The sequence below is a fragment of the Hyperolius riggenbachi genome, chromosome 4, assembly GCF_040937935.1.
Source record: "Hyperolius riggenbachi isolate aHypRig1 chromosome 4, aHypRig1.pri, whole genome shotgun sequence".
NCBI classification, from domain to species: Eukaryota; Metazoa; Chordata; class Amphibia; order Anura; family Hyperoliidae; genus Hyperolius; species Hyperolius riggenbachi.
This window is the reverse complement of record NC_090649.1, coordinates 18,985,673-18,996,379: the sequence shown is the minus strand read 5'-3', so window position 1 is coordinate 18,996,379 and position 10,707 is coordinate 18,985,673. Positions and strand designations below refer to the sequence as shown.

The window sequence follows — 10,707 nt, the reverse complement described above, 5'->3', positions numbered from 1 at the left end:
CATACAGCACACCATATTATTTAACTGCAGAATATGAATCAAATTTAACCAATAATGTAAATTAATAAATAATTCCAATTCAGGTAACCCCAAACCTCTAAAAATTATTTTCTTTATCTTTTACCTCCCACACCTCTCCATCCTGGAACTCCAAAAGAACAAAAATAACATTTTTACTCTTCTAACCCAATTTTTAGCTGATGGGATCACTCTAGCAGTGTATAGTATTAGCGGGTAAATAACAGCTTTAATCACCAATACTGTACCTTTAAAAGAAAGGTGTCTCATTCTCCAAAAATCTAACGTTTTCTTTATCTTTAACAACAAATCCTGATATACACTTCTTCCCCTTAGGCTAGGATCAAAAACTATCCCCAAAACCTCTACCTCCCTCATCTTCAATCTCCACCTCCTTCCCCAAATTACAAACCCTACACTTTCCCCAATTTCCATTCAAACCTGACACACTACAATATCTATCTAACTGACCATTAACCTGACATCCCCCTGTGACGAGCACACAAAACAAACGTCATCAATGTATGACGATACTTTCACATGTTGCCCACCACTCCCCGGAATCATTACCCTATTACACTTAACATCCCACTGAATAGCTCTCAGTAAGGGTTCAATAATGCAAATGAAAGCCATCGGGGATAAAGGACACCCCTGTCTCACCCCAAAACTATCACACAACCACCTTAACCCTGTTGGCAACAATTTTTGCCAATACTTTGTAGTCAGTATTAAGTAACGTTATAGGCCGACAATTTTTTACTTCCCTTTTATCCCCTTTCTTATATAATAGAGTAATAACCTCTCCCTCATTGAAGGGGCCAAACACCCATTTGCAAAACAAAACAAAATAACTTTAATAAATTCATCCTGAATGATAGACCACATACGTATATAAAACTCTCTTTGATGCTGTGAAGAGTATGCCTATGAATAAAACGCCAGGAAAGGATGGGCTCTCAAACAACTCATCCTCTCCCAATGTTCTCTTAAAAGGACTCAGAGCAGTGCAGTAACTATGGAAAGATGCATACCATTTTGAAGCTCTCTTTCTCCTCTTTCCAACAATATATAAACCGCCGCGGTACGCCTTTTAGTTTTCGCTATTTTTGCGATCGAAATCGCTGCAAACGCTCCATTCAGCTGCCGACTTAGGGGAAAAGTCGTCCTGTGTAATACAAGCAACGATGGAAAGATGCATACTATTTTGAAGCTCTCGTTCTCCTCTTTCCAACTATATATAAACCGCCGCCCTACGCCTTTTAGTTTTTGCTATTTTCGCGATCTCCGGTGCAGAGGAATCAGACCCCAGGGTGACCCAGTACCTCCTCAGTCCATAAAAAGTTCCACCAACATTTTTCAGTCTCACCCCCTCAGACACGTATTCTCCATAACGCATCAGAAAGTTCTTCACATTATTATCTGGCACAAAGAGATTGAACATCTGGACTGTGATGTGAATCCTTTTAATCTCCCGGACAACAAACTTGATACCTTGCATCTTTTCATGGTCCTTTTCCTGTGCCGCCTTTAGCATACAGGTATGCAGGCCAGATTACTTGGTAAACGTGACATCAAAATATCCAGACCTTGGGAAGCACTGGACACAGTAGATTTCTTCATGAGGCATCCTCAGTACACCCTCGATAATTTCTTGCTGGATGAAAGAAACAGAGCAAGCAAATTGCTTCGACCTGGTTACCACCAGTCCCAAAGTGTTGGGAGCGTCAGGAGCAGAAGCCATCCCTCAGCAGTACCATCCCACACCAATACTATAAGAAGTATGGCAGATCAGGTACCAAAAACCCCAGTGTATCACCCGTAAAGGGTGATAGTTCTCGTACACCTCCGCAACTGTCCACCCTATAGCAGCATGGCAGTGCAAGCTGCAAGGCCGAGTGGGTCGGTGCCTTCGGTTACCTCTTGACATTTTTTTTTTTTTTTTAAGCTTTCTTGGCCCCTGTTGCATGCAACAGAGGTCCCGGGTAAGCAAGGCTATTAGCCCCGTGCACGGAAAAAGCGTGAGTGCCCTAAAGCACCCCCACAAAACGTGCACGAGTAGCCACGGGCCCCACAATGCTGCAGGGCCCTTCCGGTTGTTCCCCGAAGGGAACCTTCCCCCTTTGCCTTCGGCTCAGGGGGTGGCATCCTCCAACACCCGAGGGGTTGAAGGATCCTGGGGTCCTCCGAGGAGGACCCCTACTGCGCCCAGTGGTTACCCAAAGGGCCTGGCCATGTGGCAACCGTGTCCACATGGTCTGGGTGGCTCCCCCGAGAGGGAGCCGGGTGGGAACCGAAGTCCCCGTGCCAGCAAGCTGGCCCCGACCTTGCGGCCGGAGTGATAAAAATTCCGCACTCTCCCTAGCCAAAAGGCCGGGGAGCTGCGTTAGTTGGTTTTGCATATGGGCAGTACAGACCAAAGCACCCTACTTCCGCCTGAGATCTGCCACATCTCAGGTTTTTTCGGGTGCACCTGGAGCGCCACTTCCAGGGGCAGTACGCCTAAGCAAAGCCCTCAGCCATTCAGCCTCGACCATGGTATAGATCCATTCCATCAGTCCCTGGGAATTACGACCAGGAAGGACACCCTGCCACAGTGCCATCCTTCCAGGTCCCCCCAAAAATTTCAAGAACAGATTTTTTTTTTTTTTTTTTTTTTTTTTTGCTTTCCTGACCCCTGCTGTAAGACAGCAGGGGCCCTGAATTCTGGGCTTAAGGCCGCATTTTTTTTTTTTTTTTTTTTTAAGCTTTCTTGGCCCCTGTTGCATGCAACAGAGGTCCCGGGTAAGCAAGGCTATTAGCCCCGTGCACGGAAAAAGCGTGAGTGCCCTAAAGCACCCCCACAAAACGTGCACGAGTAGCCACGGGCCCCACAATGCTGCAGGGCCCTTCCGGTTGTTCCCCGAAGGGAACCTTCCCCCTTTGCCTTCGGCTCAGGGGGTGGCATCCTCCAACACCCGAGGGGTTGAAGGATCCTGGGGTCCTCCGAGGAGGACCCCTACTGCGCCCAGTGGTTACCCAAAGGGCCTGGCCATGTGGCAACCGTGTCCACATGGTCTGGGTGGCTCCCCCGAGAGGGAGCCGGGTGGGAACCGAAGTCCCCGTGCCAGCAAGCTGGCCCCGACCTTGCGGCCGGAGTGATAAAAAATTCCGCACTCTCCCTAGCCAAAAGGCCGGGGAGCTGCGTTAGTTGGCGATGCATATGGGCAGTACAGACCAAAGCACCCTACTTCCGCCTGAGATCTGCCACATCTCAGGTTTTTTCAGGTGCACCTGGAGCGCCACTTCCAGGGGCAGTACGCCTAAGCAAAGCCCTCAGCCATTCAGCCTCGACCATGGTATAGATCCATTCCACCAGCCTCTGGGAATTATGACTAGGCGGGACACACTGCCACTGTGCCATCCCTCCAGGTCCCCCAAAGGTCCCCTCTAGCAGAACAAAAACTACACTTGATCTTAGCCAAAAGGCCGAGAAGCGATAACCCATTTATTGTCCGCAGCTGCACCCGCCGTGACAGCACCCTCCATGGGATTTAAGGCGAACTACCTTCTAAATGCAGCAGTGGCGACACAGCCGCCGGCTAACTAACCCCGGGGCTACTGGCTGCCCCCTTCCCACTGCTCCCGCGAGCCTGCAGGGCCACTGGGATGGGCGCACCCTGTGCTGGACGCAGACGAAAGAGCCAGGCCTAGCTGCCGCCTGATTACATTTGCATGGTCCCGCCCACCGCTGGAACAGCCAGCACCCCTCCGCTGCCGTGCCTCCACGCCGCAAACAAAAGTAAAGTAGGCTTCCGGCTCCCTGCATTCCGGCACCATGCTAGGAGAGAGTGTGGAGGGCAGAGAAAGTCAAGTCTCTAGCCTGGCAGGCTTGCTCTGGCTGCATACGTACGCTGTTTGACAACACAGTATGTCGTCGTCTTCCTCCTCCTTCCTATTAATCGCTCTGTCTGTAGATTTTTTTCCTCTTTTTTTTCTGTTCTCTGTTCTGTTTCTTATAGCCTAGAGAATACAGACTCAATAATTGACACAAATGCACAAAGAAGGCAGACACAACTTAAAACAATGTTTTATTGTCAGTGGGGAGAGGATTTCAACTCTATCCTGCAGCCAGTAGTGGTAGCACAGACATAAAACGCACAGCAGTGCGGGGGGGACGGCACTTGCTGGTAAATTCAGCAGCAAAACTACACTTTGCAGAAGGTCACTTCCCTCCACTTTGTTAGTCAGCTGGGTATTTGAGTAGTTTTGATCTGTTTTTTGACACCAGTAAGGCCTGGTGCACACCAAAAACCGCTAGCAGATCCGCAAAATGCTAGCAGATTTAGAAACGCTTTTTCTTCTTTTTCTGCAGCGTTTCAGCTAGCGTTTTGCGGTTTTGTGTAGCGGTTTTGGTGTAGTAGATTTCATGTATTGTTACAGTAAAGCTGTTACTGAACAGCTACTGTAACAAAAAATGCCTGGCAAACCGCTCTGAAGTGCCGTTTTTCAGAGCGGTTTGCGGTTTTCCTATGCTTAACATTGAGGCAGAAACGCCTCCGCAATCCAAAATCTGCAGCAGCCCGGGAGTATGCGTTTCTGCAAAACGCCTCCCGCTCTGGTGTGCACCAGCCCATTGAAATACATTACCCAAGCAGACCCGCAGCCGAAACGCTCTGGTGTGCACTAGGCCTTAGAGAGAGTAGTGCACCGGTCCTGGAGGTACTGCAATACCAGGTCGATGCGCGGAGTGGACAGAGCAAGCTCTTCTTCCATCTCCCTGTTCCAAAAATCCATTTAATATATGGTCCCCAGATAGGGGACGTATCAGATATTAAACTGATAAGAACAGATTTTTTTTTTTTTTTTATTATCTCAGATCAGTCACAATCTTGTCACCCTGAGACATAAATGCCCCCATAAACGAGAGATCGGCCTAATCATCACGTGATAAAATCTTTTATTCTCTTTTTAAGTAAAATACATAATTACAAGCAAACATAAACAATGTATAACATCATATTCCTACTTATTCCACAACTTTACTTGCTTATCAACAAAATAATAAACCATCTGCATAGTCACGTCGTCCTTATAGTACTCCACTTCAGCAGAACACTGATACAATTGTACCCTCCTCACCAACCACAAAGGCAAACTAAACTTTACAGCATTCATAGAAAGATCCTCTTTCAAAAAATCCTCCCACCAAAATGCAGCATCTTGCATTTCAAACACCGAAAGATTAGAGAACAACACATCTGCCTCCTTTCTCACTCTGTCAATCTCCGCCGCCCATGTTCTCTCCAACTCTCTACATTCCTTCACAATTGGACCATAGTACTGCCACTCACGCTTCACGTTAGGAACACAATGATCCATAGACACACTTTGTTTAGCAGGCTCTCTCTCAGGCACAGCAACACACCTCTTTGGCTGCACATCAGGACTGTCCGGCTGTACAGCCTCCTGCAGCTGGACTTCCATCTCCTGCACAGCCTCCTGCATACTAGTTTGAGGACAGAGGCACCTCTGGAGCACTCCCTTCCCCTAGCTTCATCTTCTTACTACCACTTTCTGACTGTTTCTTCTTCTCCTTCCCTCTCTGACTCTTCACCTTCTCCCACCCTTCCTCTGTCTGCTTCTTCTCCTCCTCCTCTTTCTCCATCCGAGACCCCCAATCTATAGGCTCTCCTTTCTCCTGCACTCCCTGTGACTGTGCACCCTTCTGCCTCTCCTTTCCTTTCCTCACCTGCTGACTCTCTGTCACTCCAATGGATCCACTGCGCCCAGCATGCCTTCCCTTCTACTTCCCGGACTCTGACCCGCTACTCTCCTTTCTTCTTTTGCCTAACTCCTCCCTCCTCACGCCCACTACCTGCCCCTTCTCCTCCCTCCTTCTCCCCTGCTCCAGGGTAACCTCCTGCCTCTCACTGGCACTCGCAGACTTCACATCCTTCTGCCGCTCAGCAGTACTGGAACCCACAGTACTGGAACCCTCTGATGTCACCACACTCCTCCGATCAGCCACGTCACAGGGAACACTGCGCTCAGCATCCGCCCCCTGCACCCGGGACTCCTTCTCCTCTACCCGCAACGCAGCCTCCACACATGAAGCGTTCCCCACCGGCTCCTCCTCCTGCACGTGGTCACCCTCCGGCAAGGCTCCGCTTCCACTCTCAGCAAACAGATCCTCCTGGCTACAAGGTAACACCGCGTTACTCACACCAGTCACTCCCGCAGCCTCACCAGTCACTCCCGCAGCCTCACCAATCACCTTCTCCATCACAGCAGCAGCCACCCCCGCAATCACAGTAGCAGCCACCTCCTCACCACGCCCATCACTCTGACCACTCCCCCTGCAGCCATCCGCCTCACTCGCTACATTCTCCCCATCAGCAATCAGCTCCTCACCTTCCACTCTGTCACCCAGATCCACATCCAACACAGCAGCGTCATCCAACAGCTCCTTCAATTCACCCAACACAGCAGCTACAGTATCGGGAGACGCCGACTCCGAGACCACTTTCGTGACGTCAGCCGCCCATCGCCCAGCAGACTCCGCCTCCTCTTCCCTCTGATCCTCAGCCTGAGGTCTCGGACGGGTAAGATTCTCCCCCCATCCGGCAAACATGCCCCCCTGCTTCACAGCTCCAGCGTAGGAGAACATCTTCCTCCCCCGCAGCTTACTACAGTCCTTGGCCAGATGCTCTGCAGACCCGCAGATGTCACAGCACTGGGGAGCAAAGCACTCGGATGCCGTGTGGCCCCTCCCCTTACACACCCTGCAGGTAGATTTGTTAGGGCAATCAGCTTTAACGTGCCCATATTCGTAACAGTACCTACAGTACTTCGGCTGCCCCTCATAAAACACGGTACATTTCTCCCCAGCCACAGTAAAGGAAGCTGGGGGATGCACCGTGCCACCATACCCCTGCTCATCAGGTAACAGTTTCACATGGAACTTGAGCTTGCTCCTAAAGTACCCATACGGGCTGTACAGCTTTTTAGCAGCACCAATCTCGGCACAGTACCTTTTAAGATAGGCTCTGATCACATGCTCCTCCATGTAAGGGTTGTACACATGTACCGTCAGGTCTTTGTATCCAGCATCAAACAATAATTTAATCTTTCATTTGTATGCTCATTTCTCTCTTCTCTCCATACTTCAAAAATACAACAATCACTTATCTACATTCACTTTAAAACCCACCACCATATTAAAATATTCTGCTTTAAAAAACGCTCTTATTTACACATAAAACCATAACATCATCCATATATGCTAATGTTTGGATACTCTTCCCACCTCAATCCCGGTACTTCATATCCTTTTACCACCTTATCTCTCCTAAGAGCTATCAGTAATGGTTCATTTGCACAAACAAATAGTAATGGGGACATAGGGGAACCTTGTGGTATTCCCGATTTAACCAGTATTTTTTGTTTTAAAGGGACACCGAGCAGTGCAGAAACTATGGAAAGATGCATATCATTTTAAAGCTCTCTTTCTCCTCTTTCCAATGATATATAAACCGCCGCCCTACGCCTTTTAGTTTTCGCTATTTTCGCGATTGAAATTGCCGCGACCGATCACGAAAATAGAGAAAATAGAGAAAACTAAAAGGCGAAGGTTTAGGTGTCGCCAGAAAGAGGAGAAAGAGAGCTTTAAAATGATATCCATCTTTCCATAGTTACATTGTATTACACAGGGCGACTTTTTCTGCTGAATGGAGCTGCTGACTGAGAAAAAGTCGCCCTGTGTAATACAATGTAACTATGGAAAGATGGATATCATTTTAAAGCTCTCTTTCTCCTCTTTCGGACGACCCCTAAATCGGCACCCTACGCCTTTTAGTTTTCTCTATTTGCGCGATCGAAATCGCGGCCGCGGCAAATTCAATCGCGAAAATAGCGAAAACTAAAAGGCGTAGGGCGGCGGTTTATATATCATTGGAAAGAGGAGAAAGAGAGCTTTAAAATTATATGCATCTTTCCATAGTTTCTGCACTGCTCGGAGTCACTTTAAAGAGACACTGAAACGAAAAAAAAATATGATATAGTGAATTGGTTGTGTACTATGAATAATTACTAGAAGATTAGCAGCAAAGAAAATATTCTCATATTTTTATTTTCAGGTATATAGTGTTTTTTCTAACATTGCATCATTCTATAATATGTGCAGATTACACAACACTCAGCATTCAAAATGAGTCTTTCAGAGCAGTCTGTGAAGTAATGACCTCTCCTCTAGCAGAGAAAAAGTAAATAGTTCAGGAACAGTTGAGATAATAAAAGTCAGAAAACAGCCCTCTCCACGACTTTGAAAGTCGTAGAGCTTGATGGCTTTTTTGCATAGAGATAACAACTGGAGTTTCTTAACTCTTCCTGTACTGGAAACAATTAGACTGATGTATCTGATCTTAATGTTTTATTTCTTAGCTGTACTACACATACAAATCATAATATCATAATTTTTTTTTTCGCTTCAGTGTCTCTTTAAAGCCATTTACCAACAGAATACTAAAATGCTATTATATAACATTTTTAACCAAAGTCAAAACTCACCACAGATATTGCTTGATGCCGATTAATTGTATTTTAAAGTACATCTCTTATTTGGATTAACTTTTCTCAAATTGTTATTCCTGGTTTTGATGCTTGCGCAACCTCTATACTTTTATGTGCAATACCTTTCATTCTACTGGCAAATAATTTAGCTAAATGTTATAATAATTATTTAACAGTGGAATAGGCCTATAATTTTCTACTTTCTCCTCCTCCCCACTTTCTTATAAATTAACGGTACACGTCCCTGCTTTTGTTTCTAGTAATTCCCTTTTTTAATATCTAAAATCACCTCCATGAAATAATCCTTAACAATATTCCTAAATGTGGAAAATTCTATAGATAATCCATCACTACCCAGAGTATGGGGGCCCATCCACTCTTGAGCGTTTTGCCGGCTTTTGAAAGCGCTAGTGTAATTAAACCCTATGGGCCTGTTCTTACTTGGGCAATTTGCGCTAATTGCCGCAAATCGCCCAAAATTGCAAAACGCAAACGCGTTGCCTGCACCATTTTCAGGCGAGTTCCCGGCGATCGCGTTTCAGTGCTATAGAAGCGCTAAATGCAATCACGGCGAAATCACAGCACTGTCCATTGATTTTTCCATGTGAAATCACGGAAAAATCACTTCCGCAAAATGCCGGCGGTAATCGCACTTACAAGTGTGAATCGCCCTCATTGTTTTTAAAAGTCTTTATCGTATCTTCAATCTCTCTTACCACAATTTATCTGTCTAGTACCTCATTATCCTCTCTATCAAGCTTACTTTCTACTTTCTCTAAATACGAACATATACAATTTTCATCAGTCTTCTTTTCCTGAAACTAATCATCATAGTATTCATATATGTTCCTTAAATAACATCCATATTCTTTTCTCCTTTAATCTCAACAATATTTTTTTTTATTTGCTTTACATTTCTTAAATATACTGATAGCATGTTCCACCTTCTTCTACTTCCTTCACTCTCCAATTAAATATAATTTATTTTCCTCTTCTAGTCTACTTCCTAATCTCCTCCTACACCTTACTTAGTTCTTCTTCAATATTATGCCAATACTTCCTGGCCTTAAGTAACCATTGGAGTCTCTTATTTAAGAAATTATACTCTCTTTTATCTTATTCTTTTTTCTGCTTACCTGTCTTATAAAAAAAAAAATATTTATTTCCACTGTACACAGAATTATTAATTTCCACATTACACCACTCACTTATATTTTTAAATATATATATATATATATATATATATATATATATATATATATATATATATATATATATATACATACATATATATATATATATATATATATATATATATTCACTCTCCATTTCTCGTACTTTATTTTCAACTCCAAAAATACTTCCCACTCCTCCAACAAACTCATATTTAATTTTCAATACCCTTTTTCCATTTTCTCCTCTCTGTTACAATGTTACATATTATTTTATAATCTGAATAAAAAAAATTTTCCACCATTATCTTTTTTTTTGACACAAAGCCAAAGTCAATTCTGCTCTTGACTCCTACATTCCCCCATGAGAAGCCCTCTGTTCCACCATTCTTTTCCCTCCAAACATCAACTAAATAAAAATTCTCCATTCATTCCTTCAAAATCTTGAATGACCTATCCAAGCTTTTCCCAATTCTTTCCTCCAAAACAGAACTAAAGGACAACTAAAGTGAGAGGGATTTGTAGGGTGCCATTTTTATTTCCTTTTAAGCAATACCAGTTGCCTGGCAGCCCTGCTGACCCTCTACCTCTAATACTTTTAGCCATAGCCCCTGAACAAGTATGCAGCAGATCAGATGTTTCTGACATTATTATCAGATCTGACAAGATTAGCTGCATGCTTGTCTATGGTGTTATTCAGACACTGCTGCTGCCAAATAGATCAGCAGGAGGGCAGGCAACTGGTATTGTTTAAAATGAAATAAATATGGCTGCCTCCATATTCCGCTTACTTCAGTTGCCCTTAAAGTTCCCTCAACATAATTTTTTCTCAGAACCACTCATTTCTTTTTTTTTTTCTATTTTCAAATAACTTCACCCTCCTCTTTTTCTCAACATAACCATAAATATTAATCTGAAATTAATATCTTTAATTTGACCTACCAGCAGCAATACTCTGTCAGGGTCA

General features: G+C 44.8%; 2 pseudogenes; both read right to left on the bottom strand.

Moving 5' to 3' along the window:
* Nucleotides 1-3,435: 3,435 nt before the first annotated feature.
* On the bottom strand, nt 3,436-3,498 carry LOC137505845 (U2 spliceosomal RNA; annotated as a pseudogene).
* Nucleotides 3,499-4,697: 1,199 nt separating this feature from the next.
* On the bottom strand, nt 4,698-4,910 carry LOC137505742 (U2 spliceosomal RNA; annotated as a pseudogene).
* Between the last annotated feature and the right edge of the window lie 5,797 nt (nt 4,911-10,707).